Source organism: Pan troglodytes, chromosome 2, assembly GCF_028858775.2.
Source record: "Pan troglodytes isolate AG18354 chromosome 2, NHGRI_mPanTro3-v2.0_pri, whole genome shotgun sequence".
NCBI lineage: Eukaryota > Metazoa > Chordata > Mammalia > Primates > Hominidae > Pan > Pan troglodytes.
The window spans coordinates 86,395,662-86,422,960 of record NC_086015.1 but is presented as its reverse complement, the minus strand read 5'-3'; the positions used below and the strand labels follow the sequence as shown (position 1 = coordinate 86,422,960).

The window sequence follows — 27,299 nt, the reverse complement described above, 5'->3', positions numbered from 1 at the left end:
AAGTCTCACCTAATTCAAAAAGCTTTTCAAGAACCCCACTAGTCCATCTAATTGGCACTTAACATGAATTATCTTATCTCTTAAGTGTTCATGATGATGATGATGATAGTGATGATGATTTTAACTATAAATTAACTTTGTGAAGTAATTACTGATTACTTATGAGAGTAATGTCTCAAATTTCTTTAAGAGACTTGAGAGCATCTGCCATTACTACTTGCTATCCTTCCTTTACCAACATTGTTATTCATACCAATTTCCCCTAATCCCCATCTTTCCATCTTTCCACTGATACTGCAAGTGGATAAAATCAGTGGAGATAATATTAAAATAAATTTAGAAATAACTGGCTATTCTTCTCAACCCTTCTACTTCATCATTGTAATTAGCTGATATTTTCTAACCAAACTTAAGGAGGAGAATTCTAACGATTTTGATCATTTTAATTACACTTAGTTTTCACACTAAGAATGGTAATTTTAGTAATAATCTTCATTTATTTTGCAATATATTATTTATATTTGTATATATTATTTATATTTTTTGATGAATTGAAAATTCTCCCTAACCCAAAATTTTCAATCACTCATTTTGTTGTTTGTTTTTAATTTTTGATACTATAAAAGGTAATACGATTTTTTTTCCTAGGCTAAAAAGCACATAACATGTTAGAAAGAATTCTGAAATAGAGGTAATATTTTAAAATGGTGTTTAAAGTGATAAAATTCAGAATTGGAAAACATACTAAGGTATAATTACTTAGTTCCTCATGACATGAGGTCAGTGAGATATTACCATACATATTAGGATACATGCTTACTATTCTACGCAAATGTATGACTTCAAGGCAACATAATTTCCCATACCTTTAAAAATCCTTTCTAGTTAGTTTCATTCCTTAAAAAGTGCATTTTTTATAATTACAGAATATTTACACAAAGTAAATTAGATTTATTTTATCCATATGCCACAAAAGGTCAAATTCCATCTGTTCATGTTCTCTGCTTTCTAAAATGAATAGTGTTTAGTTACTGAAAGATATACAGATGTTGACAGCCTCTGGGAAACCTAACCTTTTGTTTCTCAATAATTTTTAGATGACTATTCAGTGGATATCAGCATAGATGTGGGAAAGCATGAGTTCAATTTATGGTCAGTATTGGCACCTTAGTAGTGGATGTAATAAAAATGGAATACTAATGTTTTATTCATTATGATGTGCTCCTTGTTTTAATGAACAGAAGTAAGTGTGCAAGTAAAAACCATGTTCCATAACAAAACGCTACTTCCAATAATGTAGTTCATTATGAGCTCACAAGTCATACTAGGTTAGAAATTTGCATGATGAATTCATAATTCATATATATCTATTTATTTATTTGGAACAGTAGCATTTTAACAAAGGCCATAAGTACAATGGGGGAAAAAAATTAAGTGGCCCATGAAGCTTTTACCTAGGTAAATAGACAACAATTATTTACATGTTTAGAATGATGTCCCTGAATTCCATTTCACCTTGCTAGTGAAACCTGGCACATATTGGTACTCTGAGAAAATTATCAGAAGTTAATTTTACATTCTGTGTCACTTAATCATAAATTTCCATCAGTCTGGAAAATATGTACACAAAAGTAGATGTGGAACACCATTATAACTGCAATACACTAATAACCATAAACCTATGGTTAATTCTGTCTTCATTTATATATTGTCATATGTATCACCTCATTACCAATCAAGTTTATACAGTAATATCTGGTGATCTTATATGCTATGCTGATACGGACAGGAGGTAGGGAAATAATGGGTAGAAGAGGGCAGTCCCCAATGAGGGCCACACGCTCAAGCCTGGACCTGTGGCCCAAAGTGAGAACGTGCATTGCTGTTTTCCCACCTGAATGTTGCCTTTTCCAAAACCATCCTGGCCTGCCCCACCTTGTACCCATAAAAGCCCCAGAGTGGCAAGCAGCAGAGAAGGAGAGAAGAGAAGGAACAGCCGGACATCAGAGAGAAGCAGCTTGACTTCAGAGGAATGGCTTGACCTTGGGGAAGAGTTCAGCCAGGGACGGTCTAACTCCATGGGAAGACCACCTTCCCACTCCATCCCCTTTCCAGCTCCCCATCCACTGACAGCCACTTCCACTGCTCAATAAAATCCTCCACATTCACCACCCTTCGATTCGTTCGGGTGACCTGATTCTTCCTGGATGCCAGATGCAGTTGCAAAAGGCTATCACACTGACCCTCCACTGAGCTGTTTAACATTTAAGCCATGTACAGATGGCAAAGCTAAAAGGGCACACTTAACACACGCCCTCTGGGGCTCCAGGGGTCATGGCAACCCCTAGACGCTGCCACGGGCCCAAAAAAAGTTCTGCTCTTGCCAGTTGCCCTGAAGCTCTCATCCTGGCCTCTGCACCCACTCACCTATGTGCTCCCCTCCCTCAAGGGGTTGAGAGCTGTGAGCTGAGTAAATGAGCCAACCTTTTGCAAGTCCATGAAGGGGTCAAGGGAACTATATATCCCATTTCAATATGAGGCAAGTTATCCAATCATTGCATACTAATTGCAAAGAGATCTCTCATATGAATTTCTTCTGATTATCAATCTTTCAAAATATATTGAGATTTAAGGGATAATCACATCAAAAGAAACGACAAGTCATAGTCCTGCCTCGAAAAAATTTCTTTACTAGAGGAGAAACAGAAAAATGCAATTAAATGCATGTTAACGTCTTTATATAAAAATCACACACAATCAAATGACATTTATTCACATCACAGCTAAAGCTGGGGTGATTCAGATAATGGGACCCAAATGAGGTTAGTGATCAAGTTTTATTAGTGGTGATTCTTCAATAAGTTTGCTTGTAGAAGTTAAACACACGATGTTTACTGACTCAGAATTCCCACGCAGCAAATCTGATTATATTTATTAAGCATTATCTATGAAACAAAACTTTTTTATGCACTAGGTTAAAAAAATAGTAAGAAAATTTGTTTGTATTTTTAAAGGAAAACAAACATTTTTTTTGTGATCTATAAGGGAAAGAAACGTATTTACATGTTAAGGAAGTAAATTAAACGGGATGTTATTGCCGTGAAGAATTGCTGGACAGTTCAAGTCAACTGAGATTAATAGTAATATTTGTATTTGTATAATTATTTACATATAAGAATTATCTTTCTTAGAGTTGTCCTTAAATAGTTTTGGGGGTTAAATTGTTACTATCTCCATTTTATCGATCATGAAAGTGAGACTCAGAATATTCAAAGGATACTGGAAAATGGAAGAGTCTGAATTCAGGTTTCCTGAATCCTGATTTTGCTCTATTTCTGCATATATGCCCTGGCCGTGAGAAGAGTCTGGAAATACATCTAATTTGATCCAGCAATTAAATGAACTCTTACAAACCAGAGGGCCCAATGGAAATCTATTAGTGCATATAATTAGTCAAGCAGCCAAATAGCTTTCTTCTCCCTTGGGGGTCCCTCATGCTGTCTGATTGTTTCAAATTCTGCTGATATGTCATTGTATGCCATTTTATATGGTCCTTTTGTTTCTTCGTTTTTTGTTAGATGATTGAAACTCACTGACAAAATTAGACATAACCAAGTGGGTCATACTGTGAGTTTTTACCTTAAAAAGTATCCCTTTTCTGTTAATGGAAAAAACAAAGCCCTGGTTTTCAAAATATTTTCTTGCTGCAATGGAAATGCAAAGTTGATTTAGTATGCCTGTGAGTTTCTATGTGACATCCTGATACTCTGATGAGAAAAAAAAAATCTAAAACTATTCATCACTACAGCAGTAGTGTGGAATTCTTTTCCTACCACCATCCATTGTCAAAGGAGTTAACTGACCTAAGCTCACCATGCTAAGTGCATTTTATTTTAGCATCAGCCAAAACACTGGCATATTCTCCTTGAAAAAGACTATGCATTGTATCTGGGAGGAATCAGGAAACAGTAATGAGTTATTGCTGGTTATCTCTTTTTTTTTTAATTTAGTCCCATGTTAAAAGAGAACTTTAATTGTTATTTATGAGCTTCATGCCCTAGATTACAAGACTTTGGCAGAAGGTGGAATTATAACATCAAAGTCTACCGAACCTATTCTGGTTTATTTTCATGTGTTTATTTGTAATTCATACCTCATTACAAAATAAGCAATTCGGGACAAATGCTGCAGAAGTGAACATAACAGGTGTTCACTGGATTGTACCAGGCAAACCAGAAGGTATGTTTCATTCTGACCACGTACCACACTATCACAGTACCCTTGGTAAGCGGCAATACCTCAGAAAAGCATAGTTGCATAGTGTGCCTAAGGAGACTGGGTGCTAGGGTTCCCATCTTGTCATATAATCCTGGGAACAATACTGGGCCTATTATTTGTTTAATAATAGGTTAGGAAGCCTAACTCATTTAATAATGAGTTAGGGAGCCTATTTACTTATTTAATGTATTTATTTGTAGCAGCTTAAAGAAAAACGTATTTTATAAATTAGTAGAAAACTATAAAATTTAAATGATGACGCCAGGTGCAGTGGCTCACACGATCCCAGTACTTTGGGAGGCCAAGAAGGGAGGATGTCTTGAAGCCAGGAGTTTAAGACCAGCCTGGACAACATGATGAGACTCCATCTCTACACAAAATTTGTACAAATTAGCCAGTGCAGTGGCACACACCTGTAATCCCGGAGACTCAGGAGGCTGAGGCGGAAGGATCCCTTGAGCCCAGGGTTCCAGGCTGCAATGAGCTATGATTGTGCCACTGTACTCCAGGCTGGGTGACAGAGCCATCTCTTTAAAAAAAATAAAATAAACCTACAAATCAATTTTTTCCACCATAATATAAAATTCCCTGGATGAGATAAGAAAAATAAGTGGGTATTTTCTCGCTGAAACTCTCTATAAACTTTGGTTGGTGACTACTGAGAATATTTCTGCATAGACAAGTTCTTAATTCAGCTGTATTGCTGTAGGTGTGAATTTCAAAAACAAAAACAAAAAACAAAAACAGAATCTTGGCCAATTTGAATAGTCACATATTGGTCTAGTTTTCTCTAATAGAAATCTATCATACCTTATGCATTGCTTAAATTAAGAAAGACGACTTTTCAACATGCACATGCATTTTATTTACTCACTCATACTCTATCTGCCTTGTTCCATAAAATATGTGAGACAACGACATGCACACATGTAATTTTCATAAAATTTAGTGTATCATCAGGTTTGTGAAGCAGATTAGACAGCACTAAAAACCTGCCTATTTAATTTCTTCTTCTTTTGTTGTCAATAGAGACAGGGTCTCTCTATGTTGACCAGGTTGGTCTTGAACTCCTGGCCTCAAGCAATCTTCCTGCCTCAGCCTCCCAAAGTGCTAGGATTATAGCCATGAGCCACCACACCCAACCCTATTACTTTAATTTCTTATGCAAGTACACTAAGAGAGATGATAGTTGCTTATTCAGAATTGGGACTTGAGAACAGGAAGTAAAGTCTAGAATCTAGCCCATACTGTCAATATCTTTGTTCCATTATTGACTAAACAGTGTATGTTAATCTTAACACAAACTATAAAATATATTCAGTTTTATCAGTTCCCTGACACCATATCCAAATAATTTTAATGTAATTAGGAAAAAACTGAATTATTGAGCCAGTATGAACACATAGCCATTTAGACTAATTCTTGTTATACTAAAAAAATGAGATAGAAATGTCCACACCAGTTTCATTTCCTTTAGCCTTGTAAGAGAACCAGTATTTTTATAGAATGGGATATTTATGGGGTTGAATTGTATCCCTCTAAAAAAGATATGTTGGTAAATTCCATCACCTTAGAATGTGACCTTAATTGGAAATACGATCATTGCAGATGTAATTAGTTAAGATGATGTCCCACTGTAGTAGGGTTAACCCTTTAATCAATATAAAGTATCCCTATAAAAGGAAACAGAGACTGAGAGAGTGTGACCATGTGGAGATAGGAAGAGACTGGAGTTATGGGGCCACAAGCCAAGGAAAATCTAGGCTACCAGAAGATAGAAGACGCAAGGAAGCATTCTTCCACAGAAGTTCCAAAGTGAGCATGGCTCTGCCTACACCTTGATTTCTGACTTTTAGCACCCAGAATTGTGGAAGAATGGATTTCTGTTGTTTTAAGCAACCCAGTTTGTAGTAATTTGTTACAGCAGCCCTCAAAAACTAAGATGAGGATGAAGAATTTTCAAAATAAAAAATATTTATAAGTAACAAAAATACGTATTAAATTTTAATTTTAAATGTCCATTTTTATACATCTTTTATTTTTATTGGAAGTTTATAATTTCAAAAGCCTTTTGTTGTAGATATTTCAAGACGGTGATAGCAGAATTACGTCTTCAGAGAGTAAAATTGATTAGTATATTCAACTGAATTTATCTCATGCTTTTATAGATTGTTTTCCCTTCATGAATTCACTCAATTTTCAACATTTCTCCCATCCATATCAGAGATTACTCCCTTATGTTCAGTTGTGTTGATTAACTTCTATTTTTAAAATATTCTTTGCTTTCTTACTAATGATTATATAAGACAATTTTAAGAAGTTTTGCCCTTGAGAAACTTTTTTCTAAAATTGCATATGCCTTAATTTGTGGAGATTTATGTTTATTTATGTATGAATACTGAACAGAAATATGTATTTATATGTAAATGGTCAATCATATCTATTTGACTTTAAATTTGACCAAAGTTTATTATTAAAATTTAAAATGAAATTGTATGACATATATATCTCTCTTTGTATTTATCTTTGAAGTAAACTTTGAATTAAAATTTACACAGTATTTGGCCAAGATGGAAAGGAGCTCCATTCTGTGATTATTTCTTTCATTTAATTAAGTGGGCATGAAGCCTTTAGGAAAAAAAAAAAAAATGCATGTGCATCCAGAACCCTGGCTCTCATTAGAGAAACTAACAGCAGAGCTCTTGAAATGCACCTGAGCCACATGTGTCGCCTTGGACAGCAAACTCTTTTTTTAAAATAATTACAGAATTAATTCCTAACCAAACAATAGATATCTGGCCATCATGAACAAACATTTCAAGGAATTATAGTAATGAAGAAATTATCCAGTATTTGGTCTTGTGTGTGGCTAGTATCTCATCTTGATATCATATGGGAAGGTGGTAGCTGATACATGCAGGAAAATTTAAAAAAACAAATCAACACTGACACCCACATTTTTGACTTATTGCTCTAAAAGTTATTCCAAATTTAGGTAATTTTTTGTCAATCTTTTCAGAGCAGTGATAGAAGATTGAGGTCTGCAGCATTTTTGGGGACTTTACATATTCTTTGCTGAGAACATATTGCTTGTGTGGTAGACAGAATGATAGCCCCCTCAAAGACATTCACAGCCTCATCACAGGAACCTGTGACTGTGTTATCTTACAGGGCATTTAACAGATGTGATTAATAAGGACCATGGCATGACGAGATTGTCCTGGATTACTCAGGTGTGTCCTTAAAATGAGTCCTTAAAATTAGATTATCTTTTTAAGGTGTGGTCAGAAAGAGGGAGATGTAACTATGAAAGAATGGCCAGAGAGATGCAACCTTGCTAGCTTTGAAGCTGGAGGAAGGGAACCATGAGCCAAGAAATGCAAGAAGTCTCTAGAAGCTAGAAAAGGCAAGAGAATTATTTTTCTCCTAGAGTCTCTGGGAAGTAACACAGCCCCATTGACACCTTGATTTTAGCCCATGTCAGATCTTCCAACCTATAAAACTGTAGAAGAATACATCTATGTTTTAAGCCACTAAATTTGTGGTAATTTGTTACAACAGTTATAGAAAACCAACGTACCTTTGTTTATACTTTATTTTTAAATACCTTTTTATTATTTAGATATTCTACATAAATTTTAATCACTTACTATCTATTTTGCTGAAGTTAGGGTCATAGTGACTAGTGTGTACTTGATGAAAATATTATTTTGAGCTCATCCTCCAAAACCTAGTAGGATATAAAAATATTTGGCTATAAAATAGAACAATTGTAAATTATGCACGTAACACTTAATTATGGTGGCAAACACTGCTGGCTCCCAATCACTTAAAAGCTGAGTTTTAGCCCTTTGAAAAACTCCATTTTAGTGAAGCTGCAAAATTTTTTTTTTTACTGGGATAATTTCTAAGAAATAAGATACAGTGGCACTGACTGCATTCTGAATTGCTCGTTGGTAACATGGGACTCTATTACACTAAGTGTCCAGCACGGGCCGCAGTGTGGAACTTTTCCCACCATCCAAACCAGATGAAGTTGGCTGAACCTAAACCTGCTCACGTGTGAGTACATTTCATTTTATCATGGGCAAGCACTTAACATACTGTAGTTCAAAGAGAAATAAAAATTATGTTGTGTATGAGAGGGGTCAGAAAAATAGAATTGGGTGTTGTAAGGTCATCTTTTTTATTTCCCCATATATTAAGAGAAAATCCTGATCTCAGCATATATTTTACATACTAGTAGGCAAAATCATGGCAGAAGCTGGAAGTAGACAGTGGAGTTCCACCAAACCCATCCTGATTCATTTTAATGCAACCATTAATTGTATTACTTGTATTCCATCCATTATTACAAAAGTGTATATTTCAGGTTCAAATGCTAAACAGAACAGGACACTAGCACAAGATTGTCCTAACCAAACCTGGATTTGTGGTTTGCTCTGACCATGAGCCACTCTACTGCAGAGCCATTTTCAAATGGGAATCCTCAGAAAGGAATAGCTGCATGCTGTGCCCAGGAAGGCTGTGTGCTTCCTACAGTAGAGTGCTGGTAAATGTTTAACAACCAGCTCTCAGGGTAGAGGAGTGAGGTTGGGAAATACGACTTGTAGCATTTGTTAATTTCTGGGTGTAAATATTTCTACCACGAACAATTTCAAGCTACCAAATTAAAGTCACTGAATGTGGAATTGCAAAGAGATGCTCACAATCATTCCTAACAAGCTGGTAGGCGCTGACTCCAGTGCACCACTAGCTGTCTCTAGCTGTGTTCTGGGATTCACACACACAAGGCATGTAGGCAGAGCCATGCATAGCTGGATTCTAAGGATACCAGAAGTGACTATCGTAGACTAGAACTGAGAAGTTCTTCCTTTTTCTCTTGGCATTAACTATAAGTCACAGATTCTAACATGAAGGAGTGGGGAGCTGTTGGGGAACTTTGGAAGTTTATTCAGTTAAAGATTAAAATACTGCATTGTTTTAATGTTATTATAAATTCCTTTAAAAAGTGCAAAATTAGAGATTCACTTACTGGTTTTGTAATTATGCGAATTCAAATTTGGGGAGAGCATAATTTATTAAGAACAAAAAAATCTGGCTAAACAAAGGAACTTATGATGTGGAAATGAACTTAGAAGGTGTCGAAGGTTCTCTCTCTGCTGTCTAGCATCAATCATTTTAGAATGTTTGAACATTTGAACAACTACTTTGTAATTCATTCTAGTTTTCTTGCAATGGCATTAAATGTTTTTATAAAGTGAGTGTTTTAGTCCATTCCCACACTGCTATAAAGAAATACCTGAAAGTGGTTAACTTATAAAGATTAGAGGTTTAATTAGCTGACAGTTCCACAGAATGTACAGTAAGCACGGCTGGGGGAACCTCAAGAAAGTCACAATTATGGCAGAAAGCAAAGGGGAAGTAGGCACATCTTACATGTCCTGAGCCAGAGGAAAAGAGGTGGCAGGAGGTGCCACACATTTTTAAACAACCAGATTTCATGAGAACTCACTATCACGAGACCAGAAAGGGGGAATCTGCCCCCATGATCCAGTCACCTCCCACCAGGCCCCTCCTCCAACATTAGGTATTACAAATTGAAATAAGATTTGGGCAGGGACATAAATCTAAACCGTATCATTGGGACTTCTAAATTTTAGTTGTATTTTCTTCAGGGTCAACTGGTGAAACTTTCTCCAATTATTCAATAAGTGGATCACCAATAATCTCCAGTTTTGAAGCTTTTAGCAAACTGTAATGATTGAACAAAAGCTTACAAGGAGAAAGCCATTAAAATGTATTCCACAAAAGCAAAGGAGGAACTGAACACATTAAGAGAATACAAATAGTGAAAACAATTTAATTTTTACAATTTTGTTTTGTGATTTGTGATATACCAATTCATGAAAATGATTTTTTGATGGAGTTGCTATTTTTTAATTTGAAAATTTACATGCTGAACAAAGTGGAATAAAATTCAGATTGCCTAAGATATTATAGATGTGAATTTAACAAAACATTTAGATGAATTACAAACAGTGGAAACTTAATATGACACATCCTATCTTTAAAAAATATACATTGAAAGAAAAGGCTTTTGAATGGAGGCAGAAAGACAGCCTGTGAAAATATTTGTTCTGAAAAATTATAAATTCCAAAATGGAAAGAATTAGAATTGGCAATAGCCTCCATTTAGCAGAACTCTCTCTAAACTTGCATGTACTTCAGTACCTGTAGAAAGAGTATTTCCTCAGTTGAATGTATTACAGTACATAGAAAGGTCATTTGAATTTATGACTACAGGAGATCTTATAAGGAATTAATAATAAGTCAGTTAAAATGTATTTTCAGAAAAATGCCAGTTACTCAGGATTAGAGATAGAAATGGATTTAAGTGTATGAGTATATAACAAGAACAACTATTCTGCATACTTTAATTTTTTATATGAAGATAATCAATATAAGAATATTTTAAGTTGACTTTAATATACATGATATATATTATTTTTAATTTTTAGAAAGATTTTTAGATATGAAAAAAATTACTGAGTGACACTATTTGAGGGGCCAAACAATATTACAAAGCCAGTTGGTTACTCCATTAATAAATGTTTCAAACCATGAATTAATTTTAATTATGTTTTTGTATCAGGTTTAACTCATAAAATTGTCCCAGTTCAAAAGACATATCATGGTTTTTTGCTACTCTAAGACACACAGACCTCTATTACCCTACGGTCTAGGATGAACTCCCTTCCCTCCTTCTCAAAGTCACTCCTCAGTTTGCCAGAAGCTCCTTTTTTACAGGGATACAGACCTATCAACTATCACCAGTTCAAGTCACTAGCATGAGCTCACCAGTGAGGTCAGAATTTAGGAAATGGTAGAAAAAAACTATTGACTTCAGGCAGCTTCTGCTTTTTAGCTATCAGTGAGCACAACATTGTACATTGGTTTAAAAAGAGGAAGGAGAAAATGCACGGTGTTGTGTAAACTGACAACTTATACGACACATTACTTATCTCTAACCATAAAATAATCCCTCATTTTCTTTATAGTCTTTCTTTTTCCATAGTTCTGTCTTTCCTTTTACTTCAGCAACCTTTCCCTTCATCACTTTGAGCTGCTTGGGAGGTACCCAGCCTGGAATCATAATTCTAGTCTAAGAAATGCTATTTTCAATTAGTCATCTTTCCCCTGCTTTTCCTCAGAAAGAATTGTTTGTGTGATATTTAAGTTAAAATAGAAGCTGGAGAAGGTCTGCTATAAAAAGAAGGGGCTTATGATGTCCCAGTAGAACTGCAGAGCTGATGTGAATAACGACAATTGTTGGTTTCAAGGGGGTGCCTTGCTGACTTACGGTAGAGTGATCAGATCACCTTTATTAAAATGCAGACACACTCAAACTGATTGACAGTAAATCTTTATAGAAGAAAAGCATCCTGTCCGCATAAGATCATTACAAAATCCATCAGCAACATTCTGCTTATCCTCTATTATAGCAGATCTTATGCACTGTAATATTTGTGTATATGCATGCTTTTCCCACTAGACTGAGCTGTTCAAGAACTGGGATCTTATCTTATTAATCTCTGTATCCCCAGGGCCTAGTATAGTCTGGGCACAAAATAGGCACTCAATGAATAATTGCTGAATGAAGGAATCATGAATTCAATCATGTCTACAAATTCTTAAGTCACAAATCCTGCAGATGCTTGAAGAATGTAATGAATTATTTGCATCGGTGTTACATGGTCTGTTTGTTGCAAGTCATCTGCCATAGGGAAGCTTCTCTTTGTCTCATTAGCATCATCTCAGCATTATCAAACCATGTTCATGAAACTTGCACCTATTTTTAGGATGACTAGGACCTTATCCTATAAGATTTAAACATTTCTTCATTAGTTTTCCCTCACTTTCAGCAATTCTATAACCCAAATTGCAATGTGATTTCAAATACGAAAGCTTGATGAAAGGAAAATATTTAACTTTCACAGTTGCAAGATGTTTTCAAGATCACTCGCCTGGTATAATCCCCTCAATTAACAAATGAATCAACTCTTACCCAGAAAAACTTAATTCATCCAAGTTCAGAGGATTGGTTAGTAGTAAGGCCAAGAAAAAAACCAATCTTTCTAACCTTTATTTTTTCCATGATATTAACTGAAGTTGGCAAAAGCAAAATAAAGAGAAACACAAATTAAAAGTAATGAAGAAGCAACTAAAATAAGAAAATGAACAAGGAGAAAAATATGTTTATGCAACAGATTTACTTTTTAAAATTTTGGTGCAAAACTCCTTTAAAGTTATTCACATTAAATGAATCCTGGTGATTTGAAGGAATCCTGTCTAGGTCAGCTTCTCCAGACAATAGACTGAGCATCTGAGATCTGCATGCAGGAAGTGTATTGGGGGGTGCTCCCAGAACAACATCTGTCAGTGTTTGAGGGGACTCAGGTTGGGCATAGGAAGCAGTGGCAGTTGCAGCAAAGACTCAGCCAATCCAATGGGGTATTAGGGAGCTTTGGTGCCCCTTCAGAGTTGTCCCCAGTTAAAGCAAGGACACTAGGCTCTTTACTGCCACATCAACCAATCAGTGGACTCAAACTGAGGGCACGTTTTGGGGAAAGATTCATCTGTGGGTCTTCAGCAGCCAAGCTTCCTGGCAGCTGGGGTAATAAAAGTTTCAGTCCTAAAGAAGAATTTGGCAACGCAACACAGGGTTCACTACTGTCCACTCTTTGTGCCATTTGGATCTACTTACTTAAGGTAATAAATTCACTTCATCCGAGAACAGCTCCTCCAGGTTTCAAGCTTGTTTCTTTTTCTAACAAAACAGCTTCTGCTGCTATAGCTAGTCAGGAGGCCGCAGCTGATACTATTTTCCTCCTTTACTACTCATTCCAGATTCATTTCTGCTGACAAAAATGGCTTACTTCACGCCTGTAATCCCAGCACTTTGGGAGGCCAAGGCAGGCAGATCACCGGAGGACAGGAGTTTGAGCCCAGCCTGGCCAACGTTGCAAAACCCCGTCTCTACTAAAAGTAAAAAAAAAAAAAGCCAGGCGTGGTGGCATGAGCCTGTAATCCCAGCTACTCAGGAGACTGAGGCAAGAGAATCGCTTGAACCTGGGAGTCTGAGGTTGCAGTGAGCTGAGATCGCACCACTGCACTCCAGCCTGGCAACAAAGCGAGAATTTGTCTCCAAAAAAAAGAGTGGCTTACTTAGTGACCTAGCCCCTCATCCCTGAGGTGAAAAAGTCTCTAGTCCTTTGCTTGCTCAGACAGTGGCTGACGCAGTTGTCCATTTGTTCTCACAATTGGACAAGAGATTACCAAGAGATTAACTATTGTATCTCCTGGATCTGAAATACATCCATCTCTACTGCACCCATTGTATAGCCACGAACTTTACGTCTCCTTGGTGATGTACATCAACTTCCCTACCAGGGGAGTATCTCTTTTCACGCTTGCTAGTCTCTTGGTAAAAGAACTCCAAAACCAGCAGGCAGCAGCCACAGCTTAAAGTATAATGGGACACTTGCCGCACAGCCTAGTGGAAGGATTCTCCCATTGAGAATCTGGACCTCTAGACCCACAAAGTCAAAAGTTGTGGGGATGAGAAACACAAATTCCTCAACTGGGTTATTGGGATAAGGTTAAATGATACCATTCCTTGATTCTGAGATGCATGAATCCTTTTTGAATAAGCAGCCAGGCTGCAAAAGTTTGGGTGGTACAGTTTATAAGACCAATGACCAAGTAGATATATGTCAACAGTCACACTCTGTGTGCCATAAAGTGTGTCCCTTGATTCAAAACAATGTTATAGAGAATTCTCTGTTGGTGAAACAAATAATCTATAAGCCCTTGAATAGTGGGGGTGAATATGGTCCTGTAGACAACATAAATCCACAAATATGGAGTATGTGTCAACAGAAGTCAAGATAAATTGCTCCCCTTTCTAGCATATTAAGGATTTGATGGAATCACTTTCCCACCAAATAGCTTGCTGGGCCCCTTGAGGAAAGGTCTCTGCATTGTGCACTGTTGCTGTCAGCTTGTACATTTGGGAGCAGCAGTAACTAGATCAGTTACTGAATAGGAACCCATCCTATTGATCCCATTCATGAACAATATATCTGCCACCCATGGTTATTCCATTTATGGTTCCATTTTACCAAAACTGGGTGACTGATGACAGAGCCTGGATGATCCCAACCAGCTTGTATTCTTGATTGCTTAGTGCTTCTTATGTGATGGATAATCCATGGGGAGAATTATCATGGATTACACATTTTGCTTTGTTTGTTGTTTTGCACTTCGTGCCCACTCCTATATGTCCATCTATATACCTTGTCCTCAAAAATATTTTTTCCAATCCTAAAATCATTCTCCTTCCAAACTCCTGATTAATTGTCTGACTCATCCATCACTGTTCGTGAGCCCATATATATTCTAACCTCAGGCCACTTTTCTCCCACATATGTACTCCTCAAAGTTATACCCATTGGGAAGATTTCTCCTCACCTCTCTCTTCAGGCCCACCCCATGTGTTGATCTGTAGCACAGTACATTTATGTCTGTCTGGCATACTAAGCCAATCCATCTACAACTTAAGCTTAGCCTTTTTCTTCCTCCATCAGCTATTCATAACAAATTCCCCATACACAGCAGGTGAATGTTAAGTGCTAAGTGAGATGTGCCAAGGCGACAATGGTAGATGACATGGAGTCTGAGCCACCTGCTTGTGTTGCTTACTTGTGCCCTCTGGCCCTGTTCATGCCTGATGCTGGCATGATTAATTGCTACTGGGCCTCAGAAACCTATGACTACATTAGTTTGGCAGAATCCAGCTCTGCATGGTTACTCGATGTCAATTTAGGTGGCCTGTCTCTATCAAGACCCCTAGCATGCCATGGCTGCTTGTCTAATAGAACATGATTTTTCATTGCAGATGGCATAGCCTTGCTCCAGAACACTAAAGAGTCCACATTACAATTCACCATTTGGGTCATGCCATAACTCCCCATGGTGATTTTTGCCTACCGCCGACATCTCTAATATTATACAGTCTGCTTTGTTGTCTTCAAACAAGAGGTCTATGTGGCACAGCTACTGTGTCAAAACCAGAACCTTCTGAAGAGTCCCTTCTTATTCTGTGTCCAACTCAAAGATGTTGGTTTTCCATGTTACTTATTTACCAGGAATCATGTTTCCTTCTTAGTGGTGGGAGATGAAAGACACACAAACTGTCCTTTACTGTGGAGATGATCTGGCATATACTAGACCACACAGCTTATTGATGTAGCATGTCCGTGAAGCTTCATAGAGTTTATAGGGAATGCCATAATTTCCCATCCTCTGGACTACATGTGTCTTAACAAGGCCACCAACATACATGTTTCTACCTCATCTAGTCCACTCAATACAATGCCATTAAAATAGTAGACCAATGTAATAGTATATGTTCAAATAGTTTAGTTTACTGTAGACTACATGTATGACATAGGGTAGAAGAATTATATCCCTAGGATAGCACTGCAAATGTATATTTGTGTCCATCACATGTGAATATTCACTTTTTCTGGTTATCCATATTTTTAGTGATGGGAAATAATGCATTCGACAGAACACTGGCTGTTTACCAAGTTCCTGAGACCATGATATACAGAGCCAGGACTAATATGAGGTCAGTAAGACACTTGCATCAGATACAAAGATTTGAGGGAACATCAAAAACTCAGTAATCAAGATAAATATTACAAGGTAAATATTTTTAAAAGTTAAATTAGGACAAAAAATCCATGATGAGCAAAATATTAAAATTGTTAAGAAGGACAATATTGGCATGAAGTTTTTCTTTTTTCCCATGCTTCATTTTAGCTTGGCATGGTGCTACTTCTGATTCTGTCTTCCTTTAAAATTTTATTACATCTGGCATAGCTCCTACAATTGGGGCTACTACTTGGTTGAGTTTGTAGTAGGCCACTGTCATCCTCCAGAATTCATCTGAATTTTCTGTTGCTGAAGCAAGGCTACCAAATTAAATTGGGGGTATGATGAGAACCATCATTCCTGCATCTTTTTTGACTTTAAGCAAATTTTATGCAAAATTTTCTTGGTTTACTGTCTTGGCCAGGTTCAGAAACAGTTTCAGAGGCTTCTACTTAATGTTTTCCATTCCAATAGCTCTTATTCCACAGGCCAATAGAATTAAATGTAGTCTTTGCATTGTAAGTAAGCATTTGGTGATGAGAGAAATGTCTAATGGGTTCATGTAATCAACGTACACAGGAATCCATTTATTACCTGCCTCTATATGCTCCTGCTTAACTGGGGGAACATGGTGAAATTGCAGGTACCTGTGTAATAATATCATCTGAACCTCCAATGCCCTACTGTTTTGTAAATATCTAACTATTCCCCTTTCCTCAGTTTATGTTTATTCACAATAAATGATATAAGTCTGTTTGAATAAGAACTGGGAATTGTTATATCACAATATGCTTGCTCTTGTTTTGCAAAGTCCTCCCTCCTGGGGAACCAGTCTTTTTAGTCAGTGGGTTCTGGAACTGAAAACTGGCTCAGATCATGAAACTGGGGAATACGACTGTAATATTTCATGGGAGATAGCAAACCTCGACCTTCTAATAATCCCTCCTTGACTTCCTTTGATTTTTACAAATGAGCAATATCCTTGTCAGCTGTCCAGCTTTTTTTTTTCCCCTAGGCCTGCCATATCTCTGAGAGTCAGCTCTCCCTGGCTGCTCCTGTGACCTTGCTGCACTGCCACCTATTTCAGGATTCTATATTTCCCATTTTATAAGGGATGCTTCAGGTCCTGGATGTCAATGTCTAATCTGCCATCTTTTCTGTATTATATAACAATATCTTCTACCATCGGTCCTGATCCTCAGAGTATAGTCACCGCTGACCTTCACAATCATATGTGTCCTTCTCACCTTACTGCTGTGGACAACAAAATGTTTTCCATCCAGACCCTTGCAGAATATACTCATAGGTAAGTTTTCAAGCCCTATGTGGTCTATCAACTCTTGTAGGCCAACTTCTTTGAGTATTTTGATCCTTTCTTCCACTCTCTGCCATCTTAGTTTTGGCATTTGTATCTCACTTAGTGAAAGCCATCACTTACTTTCAACTTTCAAGAGCCCACCTAGCAGTATGTTAGTTCTATCCTCTGTCATCCTTGCAGGGCATATTACCCATATCATGAGAGAATGCTTGCCATGAACCATACATACATACATGATTCCTGCCAGTACCTGTTAGCTAAGTCCTGTAGTTCCTTCAGCATGTTGTCCTTTTTCTCCCTTTGTAGGCCCAGCACATATCTGGCTAGATTATATGGCAACTTATCCCTTGTAAGTCTTTGATCAGGACTGGAGGCAGAGTGGCTCCTAAGTGACCAGGTTGTGTATTGTCTTCTGAGACAGAGGCCTGCATTGTTTGCAAAGAAAGGGGAAGGAATGACCTTTAGTACGAAAGAGTAGACTACTTTTGAATACATTAATAATACAGAGGAATATATAGATTAAAATTTTTCAAGTGCTTTGACCCAGTTTTCCTCATCTCAAGCCTTCGGGCTGCACCCCTTCTCAATCAGGACCCTGACTCTGGCATAGCAGATTTGCTGAGGTCGATAATTCAATCTTCTCTAGAGTCTTCTCTATCTTTTAAATTAAGTCCTGGGTCTGACCCTCAGCTTTTTATATTTGACTCTAAGAAATGAGAGTCTCTTCTAATTCAGCCAAGGAGAATATTCTGGCTTTCACATTTTGCTTTAACCTTGTGATTAATCACATCAGCCTTTCTTTGTCTTTCTCTAGTAAATTGATAGCATTCAGCAGCAGCCGCCATCCAATTTCATTGTCCTATATTTACTGGCTTTTTCTGAGCCTCTCAAATATCTGAGTTATTGCATTCATCAGGGCATTCCCTTTTACTGATGTGTTATCCTAGTTACCACTAGTGAACATTTTAACAACTGCCCTGCTACAGTACACCAGGGAATGTCAGCACTTCATCTACCATCCATAATGGGCCAGAGATGACCAAGCTCCCAAATCTCTTTTAGGATCTGTTTCCTTGGGCCAAACAACTCCTTGTACCAACTATCTTAGATCAGGTTTCATTTCCCGTGAGCAGAATCTTAAACACAGATTTGAATGAAAGAATTTTAATATGCTTGGGATTAACACCTGGACAGGAGTGTGGTAATAGGAATGAAGAGAGAAAGAAACAGAACTGCAAAGCAGTTTTAACAAAAGGCTTAGCCAATTCCATGGAGACTACGAAAACTGCAGTGGTTCTTAGTTGTCCCCAGACAACACAAGGGAACCAAGCGTTTGATTACCTACATGAGTCTGTAAATATACATGAGCTACCCCAAGGAAGAGAGCATAAACATGGGGGAGGCAAATCCCTTTGGCTGAGAGCACTCCTTGGGGATGGAATTAGTTACAAGCAGTCCCTGACAACTCTTTTGACAGTTGGGGCAATGATCTCTGAAGAAGGTTCTGGGTGATATACCACAGCAGCCACTATAAATAACTTCGTGGAAACTTTTTATTAAAGTCATAATCTTCTAATTTAATATATCTGTACATGTGTCTCCAGGTGCTGAGTTTGTAAAGGATGATAACAGCATGTAAAATCTACTAAAAAGAGATCCATTTTAATTTACAATACAACCCCTCTAGCTATAGAAGAAAAAAGGGCTTCTGCCCTATAATAATGTTCTTTAAAATGTCCTTCTGTTTTCTGGGAGTAAAGAACCAAGAAATAGAGCTCTACCCAAGAAGTCAGTATGAATTCTGCAAGAAAAGGGTATGAATCTTGGATTCATTTATCTTAATCAGTATGTTTTCACCCATATTCCCAAACATATAAGCACTTCAAATTGGAAAATTTCACTCCTTTTAGATTAAAAAATATATCTGTACTGAGCATAATTAAGTTTTAAATAGCATAATTGATTTTTTTCGTAAACACCTTTTTCTATTTAAAAAAAACATTTTGTAGGATTAACCACTGTAGTCACTAGGCCTTTTAAGTAGACCCTGAGGGCTGAGAAAAGCTGAGTAGGAAGGTGAGAAAAAGGAAAGTACAGGTTTCTCATTCAGAAACTTAAGTTTTCTGAATTGCAACTTAAAAATATGAGTATGTATGGGTTCAGGATTCATGTCTCCTGATATATGGTACATCCTCTACACCACGCTGAAGCCATTTTCACGTGACCTCCTTAATATCATGCAGCCCGATAAATTATCTCCAATAGGTCCTTATGATTTGCTGCCCTCTCAACAGTCCAGAGTCTCTCTAAGGCTGTAAGAAAGAGTTTGTCTTTGTCAGCAATTGTCTTTGCAAGATGTAGTCTAAGCCTCTCATGAAATAAAGATCCATCAATTTCCTGTTCTCATATGTTAACTAGAGAAGTTCATACCCATTATAGAGGGTCAGACAATATCAGACAAAATATCATTCTCTCCATTTTTTATCCATTCTATCTACTTTCTCCATCCCATCCAAATTTCTTCCTCTTCTTCTAGTTTTAAAACGAAAGCTCCCATATATACCAATAAATGCAAAATGATAATGAAGGAGGGGAATGTCCAAGAAACAATAAGCAAAACTTGGGAAGGAAGGCAGAGCTCACTGTCTGTTATGTTCTCTCCAATAACTTTCCGTGTTATTCTCAGACTTCATAGATGTGTACAGGTTTATAAAATCTGAGAACATGATATATCTATCCTTCTGGTAGAAAAGCAAATAGATGAAGATTCTCTCTCTTTAATAGGGGTAACAAGACTAACTTGTTAATAGGGGTAAATTCTCTCTCTTTAACAGGGGTAACAAGTAACTCAGTACTGCCCAGAGAGATAATCAATGCCCTGCAAATATGTGACCTCCCTGTCTCAGACCCCCATGCTGGGCAAGAAGGAAGACACAGGTTACCCAGTTCCCTAAAAGCAGGAGTATGATGTAAACATCAATTAAACCAGGGGTCCCCAACCCCCCAGGCCATGGAGGTGAGCAGCGGGCGAGCAAGCAAAGCTTCATCTGTATTTACAGCTGCTCCCCATCACTTGCATTACCGCCTGAGCTCTGCCTCCTATCAGAGGCAGCAGCATTAGATTCTCCTAGGAGCCACGAACCCTATTGTAAACTGTGCATGTGAGGGATCTAGGTTGTATGCTCCTTGTGAGAATCTAATGCCTGAGGATCTGTCACTGTCTCCTGTCACTTCTAGATAGGACCATCTAGTTGCAAGAAAATGATCTCAAGGCTCCCACTGATTCTACATGATGGTGAGTTGTATAATTATTTCATTATATATTACAATGAATTAATAATATAAATAAAGTGCACAATAAACATAATGCACTTGAATCATCCCAAAACCATCCCCCAATCCAGTCCGTGAAAAAACTGTCTTCCAGGAAACCAGTCCCTGGTGGCAAAAAGGTTGGGGACTGCTGAATTAAATGGACCATTTCACCCAAACCCAGGGCAGCAGAGTGAGCCAAGCTCTCTACCACAGTATGGCTAGGGTTGAGGATTCAGGTCAGAGTGCTTTTGAAGGGTAGAAACTCTCTCACGCCTCCCCATAACTAAGAACAAGTGTTCTCTCTGACAGCTCTTTCTGACCCCAGAGGCTGAGGTGGCGGGAGGACCCTGGCCCATGGTGAAGACCAGAGGACCTAACTATTCCAGGCTCCCAGTTCCAATTTCCCCATGTGCTATTATCTCACTGTCAGTAAGTTTTAGTGGAGTAGTGGCTAAACACTGATGGGTAAGATATTCGGAAAGCTAAGACTTGAAGTCTGTGTTGCAGATTTAGAGAGATAATTCTCAGATAAGGAACATTCAGCAAACTTCATTGGGAAAGAGCTAAATATTAGAAATGACATTCAATGACATTATGAACTGTTCAACTACAAATACAAGAAAAGAACATTTCATCTCTTCATTTAAAGCTGTAAGAAGAGAAAAAAGTTTGGATGAGGATGGAGGCAAGGTAGGTCAAATAAAGAATATAAATCATTAATTTATAACAAGAGACCTGGTAAGGACCACGGTCAGAAAAACTGCTCTTTTGCCAAAGCCTCAGAAAACTTAGTTTGATTCAGCTTCAGTTAGATGCTGCTGTTCGGACTAACATTTCCTTGGTTGACTAAGCTGCAGTAACAAAGCACATCAGATCTGCCAGACTTTGTTTAATACCAATTGGGTAGCAACTTAACAACTTCCCAAGGTCACACATAAGCAAGAAGGATCTTCTTGGACACCCAGCATTTTGGGAAACCCTGTACCCAAGAGGATAATTACACTGAAAAACGGCAAGATCTTCAAGGTAAGCCACTGCTTAGACTAGTCTGGAACAAGAACAGCATGAAACAAACATAAGAGTACCCATAACTATTACGATCAGTGGAATATGGATAAACCAGTTTCCCGGGTGAAAGGGTAGACAGGACCTCTAATTTGTAGCATTGCCAACATCCATTGTGTGAATACCTACACTAGGGCCAACTTCAAGCTACCAATGTTTTAACAACTGACATGCAAAATTCCTGAACATTTAACATTTGTTCCTCGGGGGCTATACAAGCCAGTTCTGGCATGCCACAATTTCAATGACAATAAAAGAAACAGGATGCATATACCCTTACCTTGGCCACAGCAGACTTAGAATAGTCACTTCTTCTTTAATAGAGTATTAGAAATAAAATAGAAAAACTATACTATAGAGTTTGTGCAGGTTACATTCATATGTTAGTGCTTATTAAGTAAACTCTATGTATCATATCTTCTGTAGTCTCAGTACATGGTATAAATTCATTTTATTTTACCTCCTTGCCATCTTTATAAAGTTATGAAATAAAAATCTTCTATACTTATAGGAATAGGCCCATGGCTATGTATGGACTAAGTAGACCTTTACTGGTCATTGCCATCCAACTTCTTACACTAAAATGAAGAAGTGAAAAATCTTTCAAGATTGATTAAAAAACTCCTGGTCTGGGTATAACATACAGTAAATTTTCAAACAGTACTTTCTTTTTTTTTTTTAATTATACTTTTAAGTTCTGGGGTGCATGTGCAGAACGTGCAGTTTTGTTACAAAGGTATACAGATGCCATGGTGGTTTGTTGCACCCATCAACCCATCACCTACATTAGGTATATCTCCTAATGTTATCCCTCCCCTAGCCCCCTATGCCCCGACAGGCCCTGGTGTGTGATGTTCCCCTCCCTATGTCGATGTGTTCAACTCCCACTTATAAATGAGAACATGTGGTGTTTCTTTTTCTGTTCCTGTGTTAGTTTGCTGAGAATGATGGTTTCCAACTTCATCCATGTCCCTGCAAAGGACATGAACTCATCCTTTTTATGGCTGCATAGTATTCCACAGTATATATGTGCCACATTTTCTTTATCCAGTCTATTATTGATGGACATTTGGGTTGGTTCCAAGTCTTTGCTATTGTGAATAGTGCTGCAATAAACATATTTGTGCAGGTGTCTTTATAGTGGAATGATTTATAATCCTTTGGGTATATACGCAGTAATGGGATTGCTGGGTCAAATGGTATTTCTACTTATAGATCCTTGAGGAATCGCCACACTGTCTTCCACAATGGTTGAACTAATTTACACTCTCACCAACAGTGTAAAAGCGTTCCTATTTTTCCACAACCTCTCCAGCATCTGTTGTTTCCTGACTTTTAATGATTGCCATTCTAACTGGCATGAGATGATATCTCATTGTGGTTTTGATTTGCATTTCTCTGATGACCAGTGATGAGGAGCATTTTTTCACACATCTGTTGGCTGCATAAATGTCTTCTCTTGAAGACATTTTTTCACATGTCTGTTGGCCGCATGTCTTCTTTTGAGAAGTGTCTGTTCAAATCCTTTGCCCACTTTTTATGGGGTTATAAATTTGTTTAAGTTCTTGTAGATTTGTAAATTTGTTTAAGTTTACTTAAATTTGTTTAAGTTCTTGTAGATTCTTGTAAATTTGTTTAAGTTCTTATAATTTTGTTTAAGTTCTTGTAGATTCTGGATATTAGCCCTTTGTCAGATGGATAGATTGCAAAAATTTTCTCCCATTCTGTAGGTTGCCTGTTCACTCTTATGATGGTTTCTTTTGCTGTGCAGAAGCTCTTTAGTTTAATTAGATCCCGTTCGTCAATTTTGGCTTTTGTTGCCATTGCTTTTGGTGTTTTAGACATGAAGTCTTTGCCCATGCCTATGTCCTGAATGGTATTGCCCGTGCTTTCTTCTAGGATTTTTATGGTACTAGGTCTTACATTTAAGTCTTTGATCCATCTTGAGTTGATTTTTATATAAGGTGTAAGGAGGGGGTCCAGTTTCAGTTTTCTGCATATGGCTAGCCAGGTTTCCCAACATCATTTATTAGATAGGGAATCTTTTCCCCATTGCTTGTTTGTAACAAGTTTGTCAAAGATCAGATTGTTGTAGATGTGTACTGTTATTTCTGAGGCCTCTGTTCTCTTCTATTGGTCTATATATCTGTTTTGGTACAAGTACCATGCTGTTTTGGTTAGTGTAGCCTCGTAGTGTAGTTTGAAGTCAGGTAGTGTGATGCCTCAATTCTTCTTGCCCAGGAATGTCTTGGTTATGCGGGCTCTTTTTTGGTTCCACATGAAGTTTAAAGTAATCAAGCAGGATTTTCTACTTGTGTAATCTTATTCTGAAAACATATGTTTGTTAATGAATGTATAGAAGTGTATTAATATGTCTAAACTTATATATAAATAATGTGAATTGCTTACAGTTTAAGTACCTTTGGTTTCATTAGAATGTCAGTCCATATGATCCTAAAAGAGTGAAACCATAAATAACATATATGCTTTAGAAAAAAAAGACCAGAAATAGCAACAAAATTTCCCTTCAAAACTAACAGGCCTATAGTATCTAAAATAGACCCCCAAATTCCTAATTTCATGGGAACTACAAAGAAACAGGGCTACAAGTATCAGTCATATTTAAAGCTTCAAAGTGGTTATTGCTGTTGTTATTGAGGTGTTGGGTATGTTAATTAGCTTAATTTAATTATTTCACACTGTTTTCATAAATGTTAACATCACTTTCTACCACATAAATATACAACTATAAATTTTCAGTTTACAATAAAATTTTAAAAATTAAGAAGACTCTGCTATTAGTTTCATTTTAGAATTGATTTAACAAATACTTTGCATAAGGCATTTTTCCAGGTGCTTTGGAGGACACAAAGGTGGTCCTTGTTCTTTAGAAATTTCACATTCTAGAGGGACAGAGAGATGTGCACAAAACAACATGGTGAAAATTCATTTTGTGTTACCTTCTTGCCATCTTTATAAAGTCCTGAATTAAAGAACTTCTATAGTTACAGGAATAGGCCCACAATTTACGATAACTGTTACCACAGAGGCAGAAAGTCCCCTAGTCACCTCGAGGATGGACGAGGGAAGGACTCATTCTAATTGTGAGATCTAGTAAAACATGTGGGGATTATGAACATGTAGTACATCTAAGATTTCAACTGTCAAAGACAGGTGGAATAAGCTCCCAAATTTTGAAGCAGTAGCAAAAATTTTTAAAAAGAGTTTCAGAGGAGAGCTTTTACAGGGTGCGTTAGCGATAAAATGAGAAAGTATGATGCGACAAAACATTGTATTAGGTGAGGTAGACGATATAAAAGATGCGCTTAAAAAATTATAACAAGGCCCAATAATGGACAGTCTTAAATTCCATGATCAAAAATTTGGGATTTTTAAAACACGTGTTGAGAAGCTTATTAACATTATCTGAGCTCATGGCTGTGAAAACAGATTTGTATGGGGGACCACAGCCCTGGAAGAGATTTTTTTTTTTTTAAGTCTGAACTAGAATTATTGTGTGAAATTTAGAACTGTTATTTGTAAGGGATCAAAAAAATTAAAAGAGGTTAGATTGGTTTATTCAAAAAAATAGAATTTATTTTATCATATAACTAAAAATCAAGAAGCTGCTTAATTCTGTAGGCTCAAAAGATATCACTTCAATCCAATTTATCTTCCTATTTCTATACTACTCAATGTCCGCTTTATTCTTAACCTCCATATAATTACAAGATGTCAGCAATAGGTCCAGGCATACATTATACCAGATTTATGACCTATAAAATATTGAATAAGATGTCTCAATCTTTTTTCAAGAAACTGACAAGCCTATTCCAAAATTCACGCAGAAAGAAAAAGAACTTGGCAAAATAAAAATTGTTTAAGTAAAAGGAAAGCTGAATAACTTATACTGCTATAATCAAGCTAGTTTAATAGATCTAGAGATCAGCGGCATAGAATAAAATCAATAAATAGACTGTTACTTATATGGTCAAGTTGCCAAAAGAATTCAATGGAGGAAAGAACAGTCTTTCAACAAATGGAGATGGAACACCCAAATGTCTATGTGGGAAAAAAACAAGCCTCATATGTTATCTCATACTATATGCATAAATCACTTCAAAATATACTCTGTATCCTAATGAAAAAGCTAAAACAATAAAATGTTTGGAAAAACAAGAAAAAAAATTTGTGACATTGAAGTAGGCAATAATTTTTTAAATAGAACACAAAGAGCGTAAGCTATATAAAGAAAAGATTGTAATTATACTTTATAAAAATTAAAAGCCTTTGCTCTTTGAAAAACACAGTTAAGAAAACAAACTACGGACTATGGGAAACTGTTTGCAAAGCATACCTAGAAAGGGACATGTATCCAGGATATATAAAGAACTCCTGGGGATGGGGCCAAGATGGCCAACTAGAAACAGCGGATATCAGAGGCTCTCATCGAAAAGAACCGTTAATTAGCATGTGAATCCTCATTGGCAACCATGGTATCATCCAGGTTCTCTCATCAGAACTGACTAGGTGACTGATGTGATCCACAGAGAGCAAGAAAGAGCAGCGTGGTGCACCACCCACCTGAGAGCCACATAGAGAAGGGGAGCCCCCGCCCCCTAGCCAAGGGAGGCAGTGAGTGAGTGTGCTATCCAGCTGGGGAAACCGTGCTTTTTCTACAGAACCATGCAACCCACAGATGGCAAAATCCCACTGGCAAACCCATGCCACTGGGGCCTAGGTTCCCAACCCCAGAGCTGTGCAGATTCTCAACAGCCTGTCAGCTGAAATCTGCATAAGCCTGCAAGCTCCCCAGGAGGAGAGGCAACCAGCACCACAACTGTGGCTGTCTGCTGCCTAAGCCTTTTGAGCTCCTTGGAGGAGGGGCATCAGCCAGTACTGGGACTCATAACTGCCTAACACACTAAGCTCCCGGGGCGAGGGAAGGGCAGCATCCATCTCTATAGCTCCAAGCCACGTTTTTCCCCTGCTAGAGCCAGGGAGGCTGGATGGCTTGGTCCCCAAGAGATGTCCCCCAGAGTCCAACATACCAGCTGCGGCAGACTGCAGCCAGAGGGCCTCTTCAGGGCTGACCCTGACACATCCTTCCTCACTGGGAGGGGCTTCCCTGCAAGAACTCCAACAACTCCACCCAGAGGCTCAGGGACGGAACCCGGATCTCCCTGGGCCTGAGCCCCTGGGCGGGAGGTGGCCACAGTCTCTGCAGACCAGCAGACTTAGCCTTTCTTCCTGGTAGTTCTGAAGAATCCAAGCAGCCCAGATGAGTGGGTTTCCCCAGCGAAGCACACCCCCTCCACCAAGGGACAGTAAAAGTGCTTCATTAAATGGGTCCTGTTTCCTGTGCCACTCAACTTGGTGAGACCCTCCAACAGGGGTTGTCAGACACCCTATACAGGAGCGATCCTACTGGCATCAGGTGTGTGCCCATCAAAGTTAGAGATCCCAGAAGAATGAGCAGGCAACCATCTTTGCTGTTCTCCAGCCTTGCTGAGTGACATCTCCAGGTGCGGGAGCAAACCAGATGAATAGTGCCTAAAGTGAACCCCCAGCAAACTGCAGCAGCCCTACAGAAGAGGGACCT

At 37.9% G+C, this 27,299-nt stretch overlaps 1 long non-coding RNA gene across 3 annotated transcripts in view; it reads right to left on the bottom strand.

Moving 5' to 3' along the window:
- Positions 1 to 27,299, bottom strand: part of LOC129143513 (uncharacterized) — a 469,878-nt gene that overhangs the window by 314,626 nt on the left and 127,953 nt on the right. For 2 of the 3 annotated variants that reach the window (XR_008547023.1, XR_008547022.2), the window contains exon 2: positions 17,568 to 17,742. The exons of the other annotated variant lie outside the window; for it this stretch is intronic. This is a non-coding gene — a long non-coding RNA (uncharacterized LOC129143513). The remainder of the gene's footprint in view (positions 1 to 17,567; positions 17,743 to 27,299) is intronic. 3 annotated transcript variants of the gene reach the window in all.